The 22828-nt window shown below is 40.0% G+C and overlaps 1 protein-coding gene across 5 annotated transcripts in view; it reads right to left on the bottom strand.

The window, feature by feature from the left end:
• The window catches only part of myripb (myosin VIIA and Rab interacting protein b), a 360347-nt gene that overhangs the window by 66319 nt on the left and 271200 nt on the right, over window positions 1–22828 (bottom strand). The gene's annotated exons all lie outside the window — the stretch shown is intronic.

The raw sequence follows: 22828 nt of genomic DNA, 5'->3' as shown, positions 1-22828 counted from the left end.
TGCAATATGAATCTGTGTTTACCCAAGTGCAGCAAGCAGCATGGCGTGTACCAAGTAAGGCACATCCAGCAAGCACAAAGCGTGGTAAAAGCAGTCCTTGTCTCGGCACCACTGATGCCAAGATTGACAAAAACTGCTCCACTCTCACTTTGTTGCACCTGCATTGAATTATCAACTCTAGCAAGGCGGAAAGTACGACAATAGGCGGGGAAGTTACCTACAGCAACACACATGCACTCACAAACGCACACACACACGAGTGTACAAAGCGAGATGTGTTCTGCAGACAAGCTATTATCAAACATTTCCTGCAAATAAAACAACCTTCAAAACAAACTGTTGTAGCTGGCGGTGGTGTAGTTCTGCACTGCATCACATTGACAGCTGTTTCTAATTTGCCTGGAATAATAATATTACAATAATAAACATGTTTTTAAAAGGGGACCAATTGATATTTTTTGTCTTTTCTGACATACATTTTCCAATGTGGGAGACTCATCTTAAAAACATTTCAAAGCGTTAAAAATAAGGTTAATTCATTTTGGAGCTCTTCCCCCTCTGCTTCAGGCAATGAGGAAACATAAAAAAGGTAAGATAAAAGTATTATTTTCAGATAATCTTCATATAACACTAACGTGCGGCATGCAATGACATAAATGCTGTTAAAAGCAGTTTTCAAAGTCTCAATGGATCGCAAAGTGTGCATGTGTACCTAATTTTGTGACCGAGTGAATCTATACATTATTTATGAAGTTTATTTTCGACTGTGTCTGAAAAAAAAAGCGATGACAACTTCAATATGTATATACATACACATATATATCCATATATATATAAATATATTTAAAAATATATATATAAATATAAATATACATACATATATACAAATATATATATATATATATATATATATATATATATATATATATATATATATATATATATATATATATATATATATATATATATATACATATATACATATAAAAATATATATATATATATATAAAAATATACATACATATATATATATATATATATATATGCAGCTAGCAACAAGTGTACTAGTTGCTAGCCAGCAAACACGTCGTTAATTGACACTGAAGTTAGTGGCCAGATAGCAATTACTTTAGCTTACCAGTTGCCCGCTAGCCATTAGCGTGCTAGTTGCCACTTAGCGATTAGTGGCCCTAGATACCAAGTAGGGGGTCCCAGCTTCGTCCCTCCTCCAGTTTGGGGGTCCTTGGCCTAGAAAACGTTGAAGACCCCTGATCTAAATGTCGATTAAAATCCTCTCAGGTCCACTTTGAAGGAATATCTCTCTGACAGCGTCGAGGCAGACTTTTCCAAACAGTGCTGGACACCCGACTGTGCAGGTGTATCGTAAATTGTGACCAGTTTGTGTATTTGTGAGTGCACTACAATTGCATGCTTTATAAATTATACACATGGAGTGATTTTTCTTTATTCTATGTTGGCTAAGTAAACATGACTCCTTCCACCAGATGGGATGCCGCAAAGAAAAAGCCATATTTGAAATATTGCTTAGGGACATGATTCCCAATAAGGCTTTGAAATATTCTAAGACAACACAGAGGGGTGTTTAGTTTCTCTCTATAACTCAGTCATAGTAGACCAGATAGCAATGATGCGATGAGATGAAAGACACCAAAGAAAGAAAAACAATTGTTGCAGCCTTAGCAGTTAAAAGCTAATGGCTAACGGACGTCACTCTTACAACATCAGTAGAGACCCCTGATCCTACCCCAGCTATGGCCTTGTCTTGCCACTTCCCTCTGGAAAGCGGTTCCATAGCTTTTGGAGCAGAACCACTAGTTCCAAAACAGTTTCTTACCACAAGCCAAAAGACTGCTAAACTCAAACTCAGCTCAGTGGCTCAATTGTTAGGTGTCATCCTGGGTCTCTTGATTATATAGGGGTCCTGTTATGCAAATCCAACTTTTCTTACCTGTTGGTACAGGTTTTTGTTCATTTAAGATCCCCAAAAGTCCCCAAAATAGGGATATCAACATGTATGGTAGAGATTTACCAGAAGAGCTTTGTGTGAGTCCACCATTTTCATTCAGTTTTAGTCCAAAGTTGTAGTCAACAAGTATTTTTTATCCTCCATTCTGTTATTGTGAAGCAGACTGGCTCGTACATGCACGTGCATCCTCTGCCATAGCCATTTTTTATCCAAAGTATCTAACTTATATCTGTCAGTAGACTCGGTATGAAAGCGCTAAAAACTACAACATGGCTGATGGTGTGGAGACACAGTTGAAGGAGGCTTGGCCTGTGGAGGACTTCGGCACGTAAATAACACAAAACGGCGCATCCTGAAGGTCATAAAGCGGTTTAAAGATGGTCTGTAAAACACAATCTATGCAACATTTTGACCAAATAATTACCATTACATATTCTGTAGATCACAAGGAAGTGTTTCAAAAGTATGAAAAAAAACATTTAATTACACCTTTCAAATGTGAACAGCAGGATTAACAGGACTGTCTAAATACAGATTGAAATTGTACCAGGATATTTATTGGCTCATGGTTCCTCTATTTTAAAAGGGGAGATAGGTTGACTGGCAACACTAAATTGGCCCTAGCGTGTGAATGTGAGTGTGAATGTTGTCTGTCTATCTGTGTTGGCCCTGTGATGAGATGGCGACTTGTCCAGGGTGTACCCCGCCTTCCGCCCGAATCCAGCTGAGATAGGCTCCAGCCCCCTCCGCGACCCCGAAAGGGACAAGCGGTAGAAAATGGATGGATGGAACCAGAGGATGTGTTCCAACTATCTTGGGATCACACTCCTCAGCTTTCCTGGTAAGGTCTATTCAGGTGTACTGGAAAGAGGGTTACACCGGATAGTCGAACCACGGATTCAGGAAGAGCAGTGTGGTTTTCGTCCTATACTCGGCAAGATCCTTGAGGGTGCATGGGAGTTTGCCCAACCAGTATGTGCTTTGTGGATTTGGAGAAGGCATCTGGAAGTCCTGTGGAGAGTGATCAGAGAGTATGGGGTATCGGATCGCCTGATTGTGGCGGTCCGCTCCCTGTATGATCAGGTTCAGAGCTTGGTCCACTTTGCTGGCAGTAAGTCGGACCCAGGGCTGTCCTTATTCACCGATTCTGTTTATAACTTTTATGGACAGAATTCTAGGAGCAGTCATGGCGTTGAGGGGATGCAATTTGGTGGCTGTAGAATTAAGTCTCTTTTTGCAGACATTGTGGTCCTACTGGTTCATCTGGCCAGGATCTTCAGCTCTCACTGGACTTCCAAGTCCGAGTCCATGGTTCTCGGCTGGAAGAGGGTGGAGCACCATCTTCCCCATCTTCTGCGGGTTGGGGAACAGACCTTTCCCCAAAAGAAAGGTTCAAATACCTCTGGGTCTTTTTCACGAGAGAGGGAAGTGTGGATCGTGGGATCAACAGGCGGATTGGTACAGCGTTTGCAGGGATGCGGACCCTGCATCAGTCCGTCATGGTGAAAAAGGAGCTAAGCTGGAAGGCAAAGCTCTCAATTTACCGGTCAATCTACATACACATCCTCACCTAGGGTCATGAGCTTTGGGTTATGACCGAAAGGACAAGATCACGGGTACAAGCGGCCAACATGAGTTTCCTCCGTCGGGTGGCTTTGCTCTCCTTTAGAAGCTCTGTCATTCGAGAGGAGCTCAGAGTAAAGCCGCTGCTCCTCCACATCCAGAGGAGCCAGACGAGGTGGTTCGGGCATCTGGTCAGAAGACCACGAGGAAGACCAAGGACAGGGTGGAGAGGCTATGTCTCCCAGCTGTCCTGGGAACGCCTCAGGATCCCCCGGGAAAAGCTGGACAAAGTGGCTGGGGAGAGGGAAGACTGGGCTTCCCTACTTAGGCTGCTGCCTTCGGATAAGCGGAAGAAGATGGATGGATGGATCACACACCTGAGCGAATTTTGCCATTCAAGAGCGTAGAACATGGCAATTTAACTACAGTAATTTTGATGCTATAGAGTTCACCTAAATAAAAGCCACACCCACCCGAATTGTATTCTGTACATATTTTGGCCGCACAAGTCTATAAGCTGCAAGTGTATTCATTGAAACATGAAACATTTACACATGCGCTTGTGTTCATTTCCAATTTTAACAAAAAAATGTAACAACATACGGAATTAATTGAGCGCGTTCTTTGTCCTCCTCCTCCTCCTGCGTGATGAAACCGGGGTCAGGTTTATAGTCTTCGGCTCTAGGGGATGCGTCGCGTGCATTTCGTCATGTATTCTTCATGAGGATGAGTCGATAACGCGCTAAATGTCGAAGTGAATGATCGTGTGATTGCGTTTGATTTAATGTGAGCAATTTCATTGGTCACCACGATTCGTTTGCCAATTTCATTGGTCTGATGTGTAGAGGCTGAATACATTGACCGCACGAGCAGCTTGTGAACGCAGGGTAAAATCCATAAATTAGCCAAAACGTTGAAGCTTACAGTCCAGAAATGACGGTAAATTGTTTTGGGGGACACATTTTAAGAAAGCTAAATCAGGGGCCGGACTTCTCCCTTCACAATTATTCTTATGTTATATATTCCTGAAAAACAGCATCCTCTGCAGTGGAATTTTGATTTGTGTCTGTTTGAATACATTCAGAAAAAAATTGCTTTGTCTATACAACGGGAGCGCTCCGCGGTTTTTAAGGACCTGCGGTCAAAAAGCTTGTCAAATCATCCCTATGACAGCACTCTAGTGCAGGGGTGTCCAAAGTGTGGCCCGGGGGCCATTTGCGGCCTGCAGCTAATTGTTTACCGGCCCGCCACACATTCTGGAAATACTATTGTAAAAATAAAAAAGAACATTAAAAAAAGTGGAATGAGGTGAAATCTAACGAGAAAAAGTTGCAATGTTGACACAAAAGCTGCCATGCAGGCTCTTTTTTTTCTTTCTTTTGTCTTTCATTATTATTATTTTTGATCAATGGCAAAACCTAATAAAACCTAATAAAAATGTATCTCTTTATGAGGATGGCACCTTTAGGATCCCAAATATATTTAGTGATTTTTTATTTATCTTTTCACTGTGATTACTCAAAAATATGAAATAATTAAAATCAATGGTGTCCTGCATTATTGATCTTTTAGGGCTCTAATTACTGATTACTGCATATTTCAGTTTTACTATAAAAAAACAGAAAAGCCATAAATCATTTTTTAAAATTTGTATTACTTTATATCAACTTGAAGTTGATATAGAGATTTACTGTAAGCGTTAAATAATTTAAAAAAAACAATAATCTGACTTATTTGTAACATTTTAATGACTGAGACCCTTTATGGTCCCCGGGACCCCTAAAGGTAAAATGAATAAAAAATTCATTTTGTTATGGTTTGAAAATGAAAAATATCAAAATGGCCCCCACATGCTTTAATTTTTCCGTGTGCGGCCCTCAGTGGAAAAAGTTTGGACACCACTGTTTTAGTGTTTTTAGGATCCTGCTGCAAAATGCTAGTCCCTTTCATGTCTTTCGAACTGAACTCGCGGGCCGGCATTTGAACAGCCCTGGTTTAGAAAGTATGGGACAATCAGCCCACATCAAGACTGGTTGATCCTTTCCCAAAGTATGTGGCATGCCACCTTAATAATGCATTTAATATTTTAATAAATAAAGAACAGGGGTCACAGCAAGCTTTTTAAAGCCTAACCGGCAATTGTATGCACGCAAACACGCTTAGATAAGAGCTTAATGGTCTTTATGGGGGCATGCTGACATTTGCACTTAGCTGGACACTGTTTACGCATCTCTTCCTTAATGAGCACAATGGTATCCTGATTGTGCGTTTAGTCTAGTTTGAAATAAACATTGTAAAACTCAATTTGCCCTTAAGGCACATTAACGGATTGTTGCTCTTCTTTCTAAAGCTCCATTGTGCCATAGTACAGCTTTACAAGGCGGATAATCGGTAGGGGCACTTAATTACAATGTAATCATATTTTATTCTAATAGTGAGGGCGTTTACAACAAACGGCAGTAAACAATGGGACGGCGTTTATCCATATGTTTACCTGCAAATGACATTTATCCTACGCCTCCATGGCCCAAAGTAGGTGTTTCCAAACAAAGTGGAGCACCATAAGAGAAGAAAATGTGTCGTTCCTGAAGTGCCGGCAGCATTAGGCTCAGCAGCAAGACGGCAGGAAAGTCCAGACGCTTTCCTTTCAATTACACCGAAGCATCTGGCGGCTAGCAGCATCTCATTAACAACACAACTCTCACAACAAAGGGATGAGCTGACAAGCATGTCTGCTGGAATCACGGCAGTTGGGGAAAGTAAACAAGCCGATGCTGGTCTATTATTAAGGCTCTTCTTCTGTTAAAGCGATGCCTGAGTGATCAGTAAGAACATCAAGGCGCCTACATTAGAGCAACTAGAACGCTCTTTTTTCATATTTAAATGCAACTTACTGCTAACACTCATTTAAAATGCTCCAAACCGCTATTTTTTTGGAGTTGTGCAAAAACAAAGTCATTTTGGGAAGAAGTTAACTCAGTTATGTACAAAGTGCTGGGATATTATATTCCAATGACATGTGTTAGTACTCTGTATGGGACACAGTGCCAGTGATACCAGGATCGTTATTTGGTTAAGGTGCTTTAGGAAAGCCATAACAAGTCACTGGTATTAACACGAACCTCCTACTCGGAATTTGTGACTGGACATTATAAAGGAAATATGGACAATGAAGAAAATGACTCATATTTCATTTTTAAGGGGACGACCTGTTAAAGAAAAGATGGCTGAAGTGGACAATTTGTTTAGAAATAATGTTATGCTACTTATGTTTAGTACAGAAGCACCTTTTTGGTGATAAGTAGCAGACTGGAAGGGTAGAAAAAAAACTGTGTAAAAAAATTACGTGTGTTCCCTGTGTTACGTTAAAGTACCACTGATAGTCACACACACACGAGGTGTGGTGAAATTACCCTCTGCATTTGACCCATCCCCTTGTTCCACCCCTGGGAGGTGAGGGGAGCAGCGAGCAGCAGCGGTGGCCGCGCTCGGTATTTGTTCCCTCGAAAGATTCCAACAAAGATTACATTTTAAATTAATTAATTTCATTTTAAGTTAAATTACATTTTATACAATTTCATCGAAATATAATCTCTTTTTTCTGTTGCATTTTAATAGTATTCTTTTTTCCCCCCTGTATTTTTAAAATAATTGTTTTGTTTGATTTTGTCTTTTCATTTTTGTTTTGGGGTGGGTGGTTGGAGGGAATGAGGTTCCACTATAAAAAAATTGCAAAAAAAAGTGTGCAATGTAAATTTTGTTTTTCTACAGTTTGCACAGTGTTGTGCTGTGTCGTTGATGCTCAATAAGCATATAAAACAGATACAAAATAGTTCTAAATTAATTAAAAGCTGTGCCATTCAGCCTAGGTTCTAATATGCAGCCGTATGTATTTGAAAGGGAAGCAACGGTATTAAAAACACTTTCACTACGACACGTGCGAGCAAAAATCATGAGAAGCAAAACAAAATATGTTTAGGAATAACAATTAACTTTTCTCTGTCACTTATTTTTGAGTAGTTTTATGTCACAAGCCTGTGAGTGCTCTTAGGTTTAAAATAAATAAATAAATAAATTAGTCAATAGCTTGTGTAATGTCAAAGGAAAATTAAGAAATAAAGATAGAATAACAATTAAAAAAATGTAATAAAATATAATGTTCATGTAAGACTCCAACATGTCATTATGGTGTTACAAATTCCCACAGAATGAGTCAAGCCAATCCATCAAATGAATACAAAAACTCCTTCTTGACAACTTGGGTTTGTGCTGTACTCCTGGCAACGGATCAGTCGAGGAACTAGCAAACCTCGAGTAATTCCTTTTGACGGCAAACGTCACGCGAGCAAAATCTGCCTCATCTGACGAAGGGCAGAGTTTCAGCTTGCCCTACTCTCGTCTTCACATGTCCCCCACAATGTGGCTGTCCAATTACCGCGCCAACAGCCACTTTCACTGCAGAAATTCAAGTGATGCTGGGCTTCTATTTAACATTCTGCCCATCCAGCACAATGGAGGAACAAAGCTTTCAGCTCAAAGAACACAGACAAGAGAAATGATGACTTCCTTCTGGGTATGTGTGCCTCGCTGGCTCTCTAATGATACGACCCAGCAAGAGAAAGAATAATTTCAACCCCTTTCCTGCACTTCCTGCTTGTACGCCTATGACAATTGAGCGTGGAAACATGACTTCTTTACTGGCTTGTTGCCTTCTTCTTGAGCTTCTTGACATTTTACATGCAAGAGAAAAGAAAACAGATCGCAGCAGCAAAGTGAAAACTTTGGAGTTAAATACTGCAGCCTACAAATCATATGGCACTGTAGCTGCAGGTTAAATTCTCCCCAATTTAGAAACAGAAGTGATTTTAGGCTTGTTTTCTGATGAGTTTCAGCACATTTTGGAGTGCCCACTTCATACTTGCCAACCTTGAGACCTCCAATATCAGGAGGTGGTGGGGGTGTTTGGGGCGGGGGCGTGTTTGGGGCGTGGCCAAGGGCGTGGTTAAGAGGAGAGTATATTTACAGCTAGAATTCACCAAATCAAGTATTTCACATATATATATATATATATATATATATATATATATATATATATATATATATATATATATATATATATATGTATGAAATACTTGACTTTCAGTGAATTCTAGCTATATATATATTTTATTTTTATTTTTTATTTTATTATACATATAAATAAAAGACATACTTGAATTTCAGTGTTCTGCAGGCTATCCGGTAGGTGGCAGTATTGTCCTGTTTAAGAGTGTCACAACATTGCTGTTTACGGCAGACGAACTGCTTTACAGTAGACTAAACGTGACTGCTGTTGTTGTGTGTTGTTACCCGCGCTGGGAGGACGTTAATGAAACTCCCTAACAATAAACCCACATAAGAAACCAAGAACTCTCTCTGCTTGTTGTGCACTCTACTCTCTAAAAGCCGTAGATGTTATGACGTCATTGGGCAGGCAAGCTGCTGGGAAAAGCGGACGTGAGAACGGCTGTCCCCACTCAGGTCCGCATTGAGCTAGAGGGGGCGTGGCCTCCAGCTCCGGCTGAATACCGGGAGTTTGTCGGGAGAAGGGAGGTTGTCGGGAGAGGCGCTGAATACCGGGATTCTCCCGCTAAAAACGGGAGGGTTGGCAAGTATGGCCCACTTTTAGCCCCCACATGTGGCTGGCCTGCATCAGCCTGCTGATGTCACCTAAGAAAAACTGGCGGCAATTTTATAGTGTGTGTTTTGGTAGCATCTTCATGATTATTATATATTCACATTATTTTGGCGCAAAATTTGAAGCAATGATCAAATATGTCTGCCAGATGCATTGTTGCAAAGTTGTAGCAATACTGTAGTGGATTGTCCGAAGCTTAAGCAGGCAACAAAAGTAGTTTAGTACAACAAATGTATTTACCCATTACCAGAAGTGCAGGTTGAATTAAGTTGTCCGTGCAAGCAGACACAATGTACTCCAGAGCACACAAGACACACACAAGCCAAAATCACTGTCGAGTTCCGGTCTTCTGCCATTTTTTATATGTCTCTTGTGCGTCACTGTTTTTTATCTAGTGCATCATGATTGTTTTGTTTTGGTTTGTCTGTTCCAAAACAACCTTGTATCTCTTAGTCATATTTGGAAAATCTAAACATTCTGTAGACAGGTTGGCATAACTCCATATTCACCTTTGTCCCACAACTGGTCCATTCAATGGCACAAAATAGAAGAGAATTGAAAATGAGCAGACATTCTTAATAGACAAGAAATATAGGTCAAAAGGTCAGAAATTCTACGACAATACAACTAAAGAAATCGGTCAGTCAGCCTGCATACATTTCCAAATGATGGGAATATGAGGGAAGTATGGACCACTCTAGTCAAATTGAATCACACAAAATGGGACCAAGCGAGAGGAGTATAATTTGCAGCAATCATTATAATGATTCTGACTTTCAAGAAGAATAGTTTTAGTTGCAGTTTGGATGGGGAAAAATATTAAGACTCAAGCCAAATGGGATCAGGAGCATCCTCGAGGGGAGTAAGACTGAGTAGGAACCGGCGGAATAAAACGGAAAAAGATGTGCTGATCCAGAGCTCAAAAACGAGAGAAAAAGAATCTAAGCCGCGAGTATTTTATTTTGGATCCTCTTCTACTGATGTTTTCCTCAAGACGCTTGAGGAAATGCTCAAGGAGGATGATGAAACACAGGTTAAGAAGAGAGGGAAGTCTGGAAATTGTTCTCACAAACATGCAATTAGGCAATCAAAATAATAGTTTTGCATGCCTTTAACCAAACTGTCTATGCGGGGATATGCAAATGCAGGACTGCATATCGAGTCTGGCGATGGAAAGGGGGGTGAGGGGGTTCCAAGTAAAGGTGTCCAGGTACAACATTTTCAGTTCAGACACTATATTGATATTGGAGCCATGTGTGTTGGCCAATACCGATATTAATGCGATACGATATCAGCAGGAATCGTAGTACATATGTTTGTTATTTTATGATGTAGAATGCTAGAAAAGGTTTGCTAGAGTGAAATTAGTGAACTATGGTGGGCATGAAAAACACTAACCTTATGACAAAAAAAGTACATACTTATGTTATTTTGTAGTGTAGAATGTCAGAAATATTTGATTAAGTGAATTCACTCAAAGAACAAAAGTAGGAATGCTTTTGAAGTGGAGTGTTAATTTATTATTTGGCGATACCTAGTGATCACAATAGTTCATCAAATTATAGGCATGACGCAGGACACAATTGTTACTGAATATTTTTTGTAATAGACTTTTGCCTCTGTGACTTTGTATCTGTAAGTAATATGCAACTATAATTATTTGATACTTGTTTATATTGTTTATAAGGACAATTATTACGTATATCTAGCTTATGTGTTTAGTTGTTGTGCACAGTAGCTGCTCACTCCTAGTGGCCTATAGCCTACCATGTATACATTTTAATAGTAAAGATATTTTCTGTCTGGCTCGCAACAAAGGCAGACACTTCCCTTTCCTCGCCCTCATCTCTCCAGCTTGCTTCTTTGTCTCGTCTTGTCTTAACTTTCTTGGAGCCTCTTTTTGACCTCCAAAATCTAAACAATGGAATTGATCAACTTGTCTCTAAACAAAATTGACAAGATCATCTCCACGAGAAGCTCAAGTTCGGAGGAACCTGCCCGTCCTGACGGACTGTTTTGTGCTGGACACATGATGGAGTTTGGGGAGAAATATAGGGTATTGTGCCTCGTGATTCCATCTGTCGAGGACGGCCTCTATTTATTCCAAATCATGATAACAGGAAATCTGCTGATTGGAGTGACCATTGCCCTGGTGTATCGACAAATTTGGAAGAATGCTGGCAGCTGTTCAAGGTACCCCAAAGCTGCCACAAATGATTGAAGGATGGACAGAGCTGTGGGCACTCATTATTTTATTTCTGGACTCAAGCGCAAACTAGATAACATCCTGGGAGAAGCGGTTAGCTCTGCGAGGCAAAGTTATTTGAGGACCTGAAATGGACAATTAGAGTGAAACGTTTAAATGTATTTTAGCTCGCTTAAACAAAAACATTTTAATCTGGATTTTTTTCTCCCCGCTGGAACAGCTTGGCAAGGTCGTTGCTACGAGACTCCCCACATTCCTTCGCTGTCGTTCATGGACATACATCCATCGGTTTTTTTACTTATCTGGGCATGTTATTGTGAAAACACTTAGCCAGAGAAACAAAGTTGTGAGACAAGTGATTCTTTAGGCTTACATACACACGCACAACCTCGGAAAATACACAACACACATCCCATGCTTTCGTCGCATTACCCCCTACAGTACGATGGACAACAGAGCAGCGCCCCTGGTGGCAATAGTTTCAGGCCAGACGACCGCCCCCTTGCCCCTGTTGCAAGTCGAAAGTTGCAAGTCGTAATATGTGCTTATATGTGCTTTGTTGTAGGTCATTGGTTCTCAAACTTTTTTCACCAAGTCCCACCTCAGGAAACACTTGGCTCTCCAAGTCCCACCATAATGACCAACATTAAAATACAGTAGCGCAGTAGGCCTAGGTATTCATTAAAAACAAGGCAGAGGTTTTATTTAACAAGTATATTTCATAATTTTGGCCACTGTAAGATTACACAGTTTAAACAGTAACACTGTGTTTGAATATTGGAAAACAAACACTAATTACTAGGGATGTAACAGTATCAAATCTCACGGTACAATATTATCACGGTTTTAAGGTCACGGTACAATATTATTGCAGTAAATGTCCCTCAAAAAAAAGCTTGGAAAAAATGCCATAGTGTGTGAAATGAAGTGTCAGGAATGTTTAGGATAAAGTCACTTACTGTAATTGAACACAAAGAATGTTAAAATGTTCTAGCCATATGTATTACTACAAACAAGTATTTCTAAGTGCAAATAATTGTGTAGGAACATATACTGTTTCAAGCAAATATTTAAAACAATACCTTACAGTTGATGTCTTTAAAATGACAATGTAATCATTTAGTGTACCAAGTGTGAAACAATAATGTACACTTTAGTGTCTTTCAAATTTTACCTTATGGGAAGCAGTGTCCTCTACAGTGGTCATTTTTTATATCAGTCTGGAATATTTTTCTCAGAGAAGTTAACTAACAATATAACTTTTAATAATGTAAATACCTCACAAACTAATGTTTGGCTTCGCTGGCTTCAAATATCTTTTTGCTTGACGGTTTATGAGGTGGCGATTTGCCCGCCCGATTTGCAGCTTGAATAGGCTCCACCCCCGCACCTCCCAAGGAAGGAGAAAATATTTTGTACCTACCCCACTCTCTACCATCACTATAAATAGTATAATTTGTCTATAAAATTGTTATAACCATAGCTTTGCATAACATTGTAATTTCATTAACATTAAAAAAACAACTCACTGGATCGGTTCGCAGCTGAGTGTGAAGCGACTGGGATCGGAATCAGCACCTCCACGTCCGAGTCCATGGTTCTCGCCCGGAAAAGGGGGGAGTGCCATCTCCGGGTTGGGGAGGAGATCTTGCCCCAAGTGGAGGAGTTCAAGTACCTCGGAGTCTTGTTCACGAGTGAGGGAAGAGTGGATCGTGAGATCGACAGGCGGATCGGTGCGGAATCTTAGGTAATGCGGACGCTGTATCGATCCGTTGTGGTGAAGAAGGAGCAAAGCTCTCAATTTACCGGTCGATCTACGTTCCCATCCTCACCTATGGTCATGAGCTTTGGGTTATGACCGAAAAGACAAGATCACGGGTACAAACGGCCGAAATGAGTTTCCTCCGCCGGGTGGTGGGGCTCTCACTTAGAGATAGGGTGAGAAGCTCTGTCATCCGGGGGGGAGCTCAAAGTAAAGCTGCTGCTCCTCCACATCGAGAGGAGCCAGATGAGGTGGTTCGGGCATCTGGTCAGGATGCCACCCGAACACCTCCCTTGTTTAGGGCACGTCCAACCGGTAGGAGGCCACGGGGAAGACCCAGGACACGTTGGGAAGACTATGTCTCCCGGCTGGTCTGGGAATGCCTCGGGATCCCCCGGGAAGAGCTGGACGAAGTGGCTGGGGAGAGGGAAGTCTGGGTTTCCCTGCTTAGGCTGCTGCCCCCGCGACCCGATCTCGGATAAGCGGAAGAAGATGGATGGATGGATGGATGGAAAAACAACACAACTGCCTTTCCTCGTCTCCCACTGTGGTTACAGTGAAGCCAAGCGCTACATACGCTTTGTCATATTCTGGTACGGAATAAAAAAAGCATGTTACCCAAGGTCATCGCACCGTTCCCCCCAGGAGGGCTTTGCCCCACTATTTCGGTATAGGGGCGGTATAGCTCGGTTGGTAGAGTGGCCGTGCCAGCAACTTGAGGGTTGCAGGTTCGATCCCCGCTTCCGCCATCCTAGTCACTGCCGTTGTGTCCTTGGGCAAGACACTTTACCCACCTGCTCCCAGTGCCACCCACACTGGTTTAAATGTAACTTAGATATTGGGTTTCACTATGTAAAGGGCTTTGAGTCACTAGAGAAAAAGCGCTATATAAATATAATTCACTTCACTTCACTATTTGAGAAGAACTGCAGTAGATGGTGCCCAAGTACCACTAGTGGTACCTGTACCACAGTTTGAGAATCGCTGCCCCAGGAGCTTAGTTTGGGAGTTGCTTATTTCTCCCCCCCATGTTTACTTTTTTACAAACGTTGTTATACTTTTTAAGTGCATCTACAATAAAGTTCCATTGCATTCCATCAAACTTGTGAGGTTTATTGGAGGACATTTAGATGCTGTTCACTTTTGCACGAGTAAACACGCTGCAGGACTGCTCGAATCGGAGATATTAAAGATGCAAGCAGAAATCATTCGATACTTTTGCTGATACTGGAACAATACTTTATTGTAGCGGTACACTCTACAGTTAGTTAGCTACCAATTACTTAATTACTTGATATTATTGGAAATGACTGCCAGATTAATTTTCAAGAGCAAAACAGACATACAAATTATTTATTAGTGAAATTTTGGTCATTTGGACGCTATGGGCTCTTTAAACTGGGTTGTATGCATTAAGCTGTTTTTAGTATTCACCAAACATTATTGGTATAAGGCTCAGCAACAAAGATATCCAACGCTCCTGCTTCCTTGCTGCTCCAGGCCTCTATTTTCCCCAGCGGCGAGAATATTACGTTTTGAAGGTGATAATATATTGTGACATTTCTAAAGTCATTGTTATCTCCCTAGTGATGGTGGAGGAGGTGGGAGGCCTCCCATAGACATGGATGTGACAACAAACACAAATGACAGGAGGAAAGTGGGACAACAGTAATCCCCTGTTTGAATTGAATGAGATTTAAAAGTAAAGAAAAAAACCCTGCATGTGATACTTCCAAACAATCCCATCGCTTTGCATCTCACTGCAAATAGTGTGATGCTGTTCTCCAAAAGGTAGAACAGGTGCGATGAGAGCTCATGTGCTTCTCCAATTGAACCAAATCCATTTCATATATATAAGGAGCAGAGCCACAGGGGAAAAGAGAAAAGTAGCACAGAAAGCCGTTTCCTCCACATTTTGTCTCACTCCCGCAGGTCCTCAGACAAACTTGTTTTGAACTCTTTTGGATGGCTTGACATCCTGTGAAATGCAAACACGCTGTGAAGTGAGAGGCTCAACCTTGAAACGCTGAAGCCAGACAAAGCTTGACTGAGATGCCTTTAACCCCATTATTGAGCAAGGAAACATGACATGAACGCATGTTTTAACTTCTTTTATCCATCCATCCATTTTCCATACTGCCAAATCTAATTAGGGTCACCGGTAAGCTGGAGGCTATCCCAGCTGACTTTGGTCAGGAGGGGAGGTGCACCCTGAACTGGTCGCAGATCAATCACAAATTGAAAGTCAACAATTCGCAACTTTCTCCCAAGCCCTCACCTAAAGGGACATCATTTTTTTCAAGCCCCTCTACCCCCTGAAATTAAAATACTATTGACAACCTGATATTAATTAATTATTATTAAATAGTTTTTTACCTTTCTTTATACAATCATACAATCTTATCCAAATAAATCAATACCATGAGCTGAAATAACACATTTAACAACTAAAACAATTCGCATGTTAATTTTATAAGCTCAAATTCTAAAATTTGTAACAAGACTTTTCATCCAGCCATCCATCCATTTTCTACCGCTTGTCCCTTTTAGGGTCACGGGGGGGGGGGGGGGGGGGGGGGGGGTGTGCTGGAGCCTATCCCAGCTGCACAGAAGGCGGGATACACTCTGGATAAGTTGCCAACACAGATAAACAGACAACATTCACACACACGTACATACACTACCGTTCAAAAGTTTGGGGTCACCCAAACAATTTTGTGGAATAGCTTTCATTTCTAAGAGCAAGAATAGACTGTCGAGTTTCAGATGAAAGTTCTCTTTTTCTGACAATTTTGAGCGTTTAATTGACCCCACAAATGTGATGCTCCAGAAACTCAATCTGCTCAAAGGAAGGTCAGTTTTGTAGCTTCTGTAACGAGCTAAACTGTTTTCAGATGTGTGAACATGATTGCACAAGTGTTTTCTAATCATCAATTAGCCTTCTGAGCCAATGAGCAAACACATTGTACCATTAGAACACTGGAGTGATAGTTGCTGGAAATGGGCCTCTATACACCTATGTAGATATTGCACCAAAAACCAGACATTTGCAGCTAGAATAGTCATTTACCACATTAGCAATGTATAGAGTGTATTTCTTTAAAGTTAAGACTAGTTTAAAGTTATCTTCATTGAAAAGTACAGTGCTTTTCCTTCAAAAATAAGGACATGTCAATGGGACCCCAAACTTTTGAACGGTAGTGTATATATACATATACATACATACATATACAGACAGACAACATTCACACTCACATTCACACACTAGGGCGGGGGTCGGCAACCCGCGGCTCTAGAGCCGCATGCGGCTCTTTAGCGCCGCCCTAGTGGCTCTCTGGAGATTTTTCAAAAATGTATGAAGAATGGAAAAAGATGAGGGGGAAAAAAATCTATTTTTTTGTATTAGTATGGTTTCTGTAGGAGGACAAACATGACACAAACCTCCCTAAGTGTTATAAAGCACACTGTTTATATTAAACATGCTTCACTGATTCGAGTATTTGGCGAGCGCCGTTTTGTCCTACTTATTTTGGCGGTCCTTGAACTCACCGTATAGTTTGTTTACATGTATTGATTGATATAACTTTCTCCGACTTTCTAGGACGTGTTTTATGCCACTTTTTCTGTCTCATTTTGTCCACCACACTTTTAACGTTGTGCATGAATGCACAAAGGTGAGTTTTGTTGATGTTATTGACTTGTGTGGAGTGCTAATCAGACGTATTTGGTCACTGCATGACTGCAAGCTAATCGATGCTAACATGCTATTTAGGCTAGCGATGTGTACATATTGCATCATTATGCCTCATTTGTAGCTATATTCGAGCTCATTTAGTTTCCTTTAAGTCCTCTTAATTACATTTATATCTCATGACACACTGTCTGTATGTAATATGGCTTTTAATTTTTTGCGGCTCCAGACAGATTTGTTTTTGTATTTTTGGTCCAATATGGCTCTTTCAACATTTTGGGTTGCCGACCCCTGCACTAGGGCATACTTGCCAACTCTCCCGGTTTTACCGGGAGACTCCCGATTCAGCGCCTCTCCCGATAACCTCCCGGCAGAAATTTTCTCCCGACAAACTCCGGTATTCAGCCGGAGCTGGAGGCCACGCCACCTCCAGCTCAATGCGGACCTGAGTGGGGACAGCCTGTTCTCACGTCCACTTTCCCACAATATAAACAGCTTGCCTGCCCAATGACGTCATAACATCTACGGCTTTTAGAGAGTAGAGTGCACAACTGCGCACACAAGAAGGAGACGAAGCAGAAGAACGAGGAAGTTACAGACATGGCGACGCCGTCGACGAGTAAGATGAAGAAATACGCTTGCAAGTTCCAAAACGAATGGAAACAAGAATTTCAGTTCATCCAGGACAGTTCGAAGGGGAAGGGGTATGTTGCCTGTACATTTTGTAGAACAGACTTCTCCATTGAACATGGTGGCCGAAATGATATACTCATTCATGAATGGAGAAGTTAAACAGGACAATACTGCCATCTACTGGATAGCCTCCGGAACACTGAAATTCAAGCATTTATTTTATTTATATGTATAATAAAATAAATAAATATATATATATATATATATATATATATATATATATATAGCTAGAATTCACTGAAAGTCAAGTATTTCATATATATATATATATATATATATATATATATATATATATATATATATATATATATATATATATATATATATATGAAATACTTGAGTTGGTGAATTCTAGCTGTAAATGTACTCTCCTCTTAACCACGCCCCCAACCACGCCCCCCCACCTCCCGATATCGGAGGTCTCAAGGTTGGCAAGTATGCACTAGGGCAAATTTAGTGTTGCCAATCAACCTATCCTCAGGTGCATGTCTTTGGCGGTGGGAGGAAGCCGATGTACCCAGAGAGAACCCACGCAGTCATGGGGAGAACATGCAAACTCCACACAGAAAAATCCAGAGCCCAGGATCGAACCCAGTACCTTTGTATTGTGAGTCACACGTATTAACCCCTTTTCCACCATGCTGCCCAAGACTTTTCAGTCTGTGGGAATTTTAGGACAGAGGAAAAAAAGACTCTTTGTAATGTTCATTGTTGGTATAACAGCGTTACTGACAGAGTTATTTTTTTTCAGTGACAAGTAATCCAATTGCTGTTCCCATTGTTGCAATGCCGTTGCTGTTACTGAGAATGTAAAGTGGCTTGTTACGACAGTTTGGTTAAATGAAGCGCACGGTGTCTGGTTTAGGCCACACATAAGCTGCATGCAGAGAGAAAGGGTAAAGGTAATGATGCTGTTGTAAATATGCTGATGATGACTTAGACTGGTCAGATCCAGTCTAGCGGTTGGTGCCAAAACCCCAAATATTTATGCTCTAACACCAGGAGGGTGTGCCTGAGCAAGAATGGTTCCGCCCTATCATAGTGAGAAAAACAACTGTAGTACAACTGGAATATAAATATTAGGGGTATTGTCACCAACCGTTAGACTAGATTTGACCAATCTAAGTCTATATGAGTATGAACTGATGAAGTCTACATGGATGAGAAGTGAAACGTCTTCCAAGACTAACCAAACAGTCCAGTTTAGATCGATTGAATGAACGACCTGAATGAATGAGAACACCCATAGTTAGTTACTTTGCTGAGTAACTAATTACTCTTAGAATGAGGTAACTGAATTACTAACTCAATTACATTTTGGAGAAGTAATTCGCAACTGTATTTAATTACTTATTTGAGGCAAGATGACCAACACTGGTAATGTTACAATTTACTATGCCAACAAAGCAAAAAGCTGGCGCTCAAAAGTACAGTAAGTCTCAATTCGAATGCCCCTCCTCCCCCCTTGTTTTTGCGCGTTCATGTCATTAAAGAGGCGTTCAAATTATCGGCTAGGTGGGGGGGAATGGTCAAGTACGTCCCTCGAAGCGAAAAGAGCTCGCAGACCTCGCAGACCTTCCCTACACTATCGAGTGCGAGGAGAAAGATGGTAGACCAGAAACCCAGACAAGCCTACAAATGTAAGTAATGAGAGTAATTAAGGACTTTCCTAATAATGACACTTTTGGTTTTAGTCAAGACTTTCAACCTTTACTACCTCACGTCAATATTGGCTTCAAACACAAACACAAAATGAAACACATTCTACACATGCAATTTATTATTCTTGTAGCCAGACCTGTCTGTTGGCTTCCGTAACTGATGGTTTGTTATAAGAATAACAAATTGTATGATTTTTTAAAGACCGAATGAACCTCTTTGGATTTCATTTTACACACTGGATGCTGATGCGCCAGCACTGGCATATTTCACCAAAAACGTTGTCTTTTAATCGTCTTCTTCTTAATAAAGAAAGGCGAAAGAATATAATACAGCATCTTGAAAGTAAAAAAACATTTATCGCATCTGCCTCACGTCACTGCTGGCAAACGGTTGATGACGTAGCGAGTCTCGATCGACGTCTATGAATGGGGGCTGTTTGCAATACTTCGCCATAGCACTAGATGTGAGAGCCAAAGGGGAGGGTCAAGTAAAAGAGGGGAAAGGGAGGGAGAAATCAAATTGAGTCTAATGCTCCACTTTTCAAAATGCGTTAGCTCGATGTTAATTTAAATTAGATTTACCAGAGACGTGCTAAAGATTAGCATTACTTGATTTCAACAACTACGATGCACTTCATAATTAAACAGCTGCAATTACATTACAGTATAAACACTTTGTAGGGCTCAACAAATGAAAATACTGGCACATTTAACTTAATGGCAAAGACTACTTCCTGGCTAAGGCAACACACCGTAGCCTATACACTATACTGCCATCTAACATCTTGGAAGTGCAACTGCATGCAAAGTTTATTATATAACATAATACTGTACAGTACTTGCCAATGAAACAGAGAAGTGTAAGAAAACAAGATAACAATTGGACAGCACAGCTTAGATCAATTGTAAATTGAAAATAAAAAATGGTATTATTAAACAAAAATGTATTGCCACATGAACACACAAAAAAGTACCAACAGTTGATAGGGTTGAGTATTGATATCGATACCCAGGTATGAGAAATTGGTACCACGTCGATTCAAACTTGAAAGGTACCCATTTCTTTTATAAGATAAATATGTTTGAACTGTTAATGTTGACCTTTCTGGTAACCCGAAAAATACCTTTGTCACTGTTATTTACTATTAATTACTTAAAAAAAAAATACCTCAAAAATCTCATAAGAACATGGTTGTATCCTAGTTAGCCTAAGTCTGATGTCAGTCTGCAAAAAAGGAAAAAGGATTTGGTTTACTTTAAACCCAGCTGTTTCTGCCCTGTGTAGCCTGATATCTAATTCACAAATCAGAGGAAGTGGTTGTATTTTTATAGTTGAACTTCAGCCATGGTTGATTTTAATACCCTCTCACCCAATTATATTTTTTCCCTAAACATAGTCTGTTATATATGTCGTTAATTTGATCATGTACTGGATTGGGGGGATAACAATTCAATAATGTTATTGCATCGTATTTGTTGATTTACTTTTACAACGTGGCCCGAAACGCAAAATCTCATTCATAAAGGGGGCGACGCCGCAGGAATGTAAAACGTTCTCATAAACGCTTTCCCATCAATTGCTGAAGCACTGGCAGACTTGATATGTGCAGCGGTAACGCTGCCTTTTATTTCTTTATTCATCAAAGAGGGACCGATTCTCGCTAAATCAATTGTCCGGAGGTGTGAAACGGCAGTTGACATGACAGTCGTCGAGAGGACGACGGGTGTTTTACGTCGATCGCGCGGAGAATGTGTGACCTTCAAAAAGACAGCAAAAGAGAAAAGGGAGAGAGCAATTTTTCCCTTAATGTACATCATCTCCTGTGGAAGAAGACACGGCTTGTGTGTGACCTGCAAACAAATAGTGTGTGTCTGCATGTCTTTGCACAATGTCAGAGGACAATATTACTATATAATAAGAAGGAATACTATGAGGGATAAAATAAACTAAAATACAAATAAGGAAAAATATGTTTTTTAAAAAAAACTTATTGTTGTATTTTATCATTAGGTCTTCCAATTTGATTTCTTTGTTGCAATATTATTTATCAAATAATATTATTATTTTATGTTTGGGTAATGTTTTGTTACTGAAATTATATTATATTTTGTTATACAGGATATATACAGTAATATATAAAACAATTACAATTAGGAGTGTCCTGATCCAACTTTTTCTCTTCCGATAAGATACCGATATTGGAGCCTTTAGTTCTGACCAATACTGATGTTAATTGATACAATATTTGTATGGGTCCAGTGTTTCCCATAAACTGCCAAGATACCTGTGGCAGTTGGGGCGTGGCTATGGGCGTGGCTATGGACGTGGTCACCATGACATCGAGTAATTTGCATAATTTACTACAATGATATGATTTTCTCTAAAAAGGCTAAAAAAATGTATACTTACTAATTAATAATAACAGTTTTGTTTTAAACGTCCATCCATCCATCCATCCATTTTACAATATAATTACAACACTTTATGTACATATTTATATACAGATTTGAACAATAAGTTATTCACTGAAATATATTTATTAATTGTGGTTCTTACAAAAAATATATCTTATAAAAATAGAAAAGCTAAAATGTCTCTTAAAGCTCTGCCCCTTTAATTAGTGCATACTAAATAATTTTACTTTAGCCTACTACTACAACCATATTATTTACCAGCAACATAAAGTGTAACAGAGGCAGAGGTGTCCTGCCACAGTCAGTAACAAATAAACAGAAAACAGTAGTGGTGGTAGATAGACACAAAGCTTCATCAAACATCTGATCCACTGAACAAAGAGCTCCAAAAATCTTGATCCTACACTTCTCTTTTGTAAAGTAAATCTGAACAGCCGATATGGGCATCTACATCAACTATATGATTTGCCTGAGAAGCTGGACAGGACCAAAAAATAAAAAAAAATAAAAAAATAAAATAAGGTGTCCCGCCACGAAAGAATTAAGGCCGCCACAAATAAAAGAATGTGTGGGAAACACTGGGATCATAGTACCCACTTTCATTATCTTGTAGTGTGGAATGTTAGAAACAGCTTGATCATGTGAAATTACACATGATCATCGGTGGGTATGAAAAACACTAACCTAATAGCATATCAGTACATACATGACTATTATTTTGTAGTGTGGAATGTTAAAAATGGTTTGATCAAGTGAAATTGCTAAAAAAACACAATAGTAAGTATTAAACCCCTAATTTTATGACAGATGTTTGCTTTTAAAGTGGAGTGTTAAATTACGTGGTCACAATAATTAATCAATTTATGGGTTTTGACACAGGAAGCTGAATGATGCTGACATGATTGTGACTGGATACTTTCTAATATGCTTCTGCCTTGGACACTTTGTGTAAGTAAATATATTACAACTATAATTTTTGTATGTTTCTTTACATTGACAAATACGCTATTTTAGAGTGTAATATTGTTCCTTTTTGAGCTTTGCACAAGTAAACACACTATAGGAATGCTTGTATTGGAGATTTTAAATGCAAGCCTATACCATCTGTTTTTAGTTTTTTTTACTGATGTCGGGCCGATATCCGATAATGGATTGGGACACGATCCTTCCATC

This window comes from Entelurus aequoreus, linkage group LG15 (genome assembly GCF_033978785.1).
Source record: "Entelurus aequoreus isolate RoL-2023_Sb linkage group LG15, RoL_Eaeq_v1.1, whole genome shotgun sequence".
Lineage (NCBI taxonomy): Eukaryota > Metazoa > Chordata > Actinopteri > Syngnathiformes > Syngnathidae > Entelurus > Entelurus aequoreus.
Note: the sequence above shows the minus strand (reverse complement) of the source record. Positions and strands in the feature narration are given on the sequence as shown.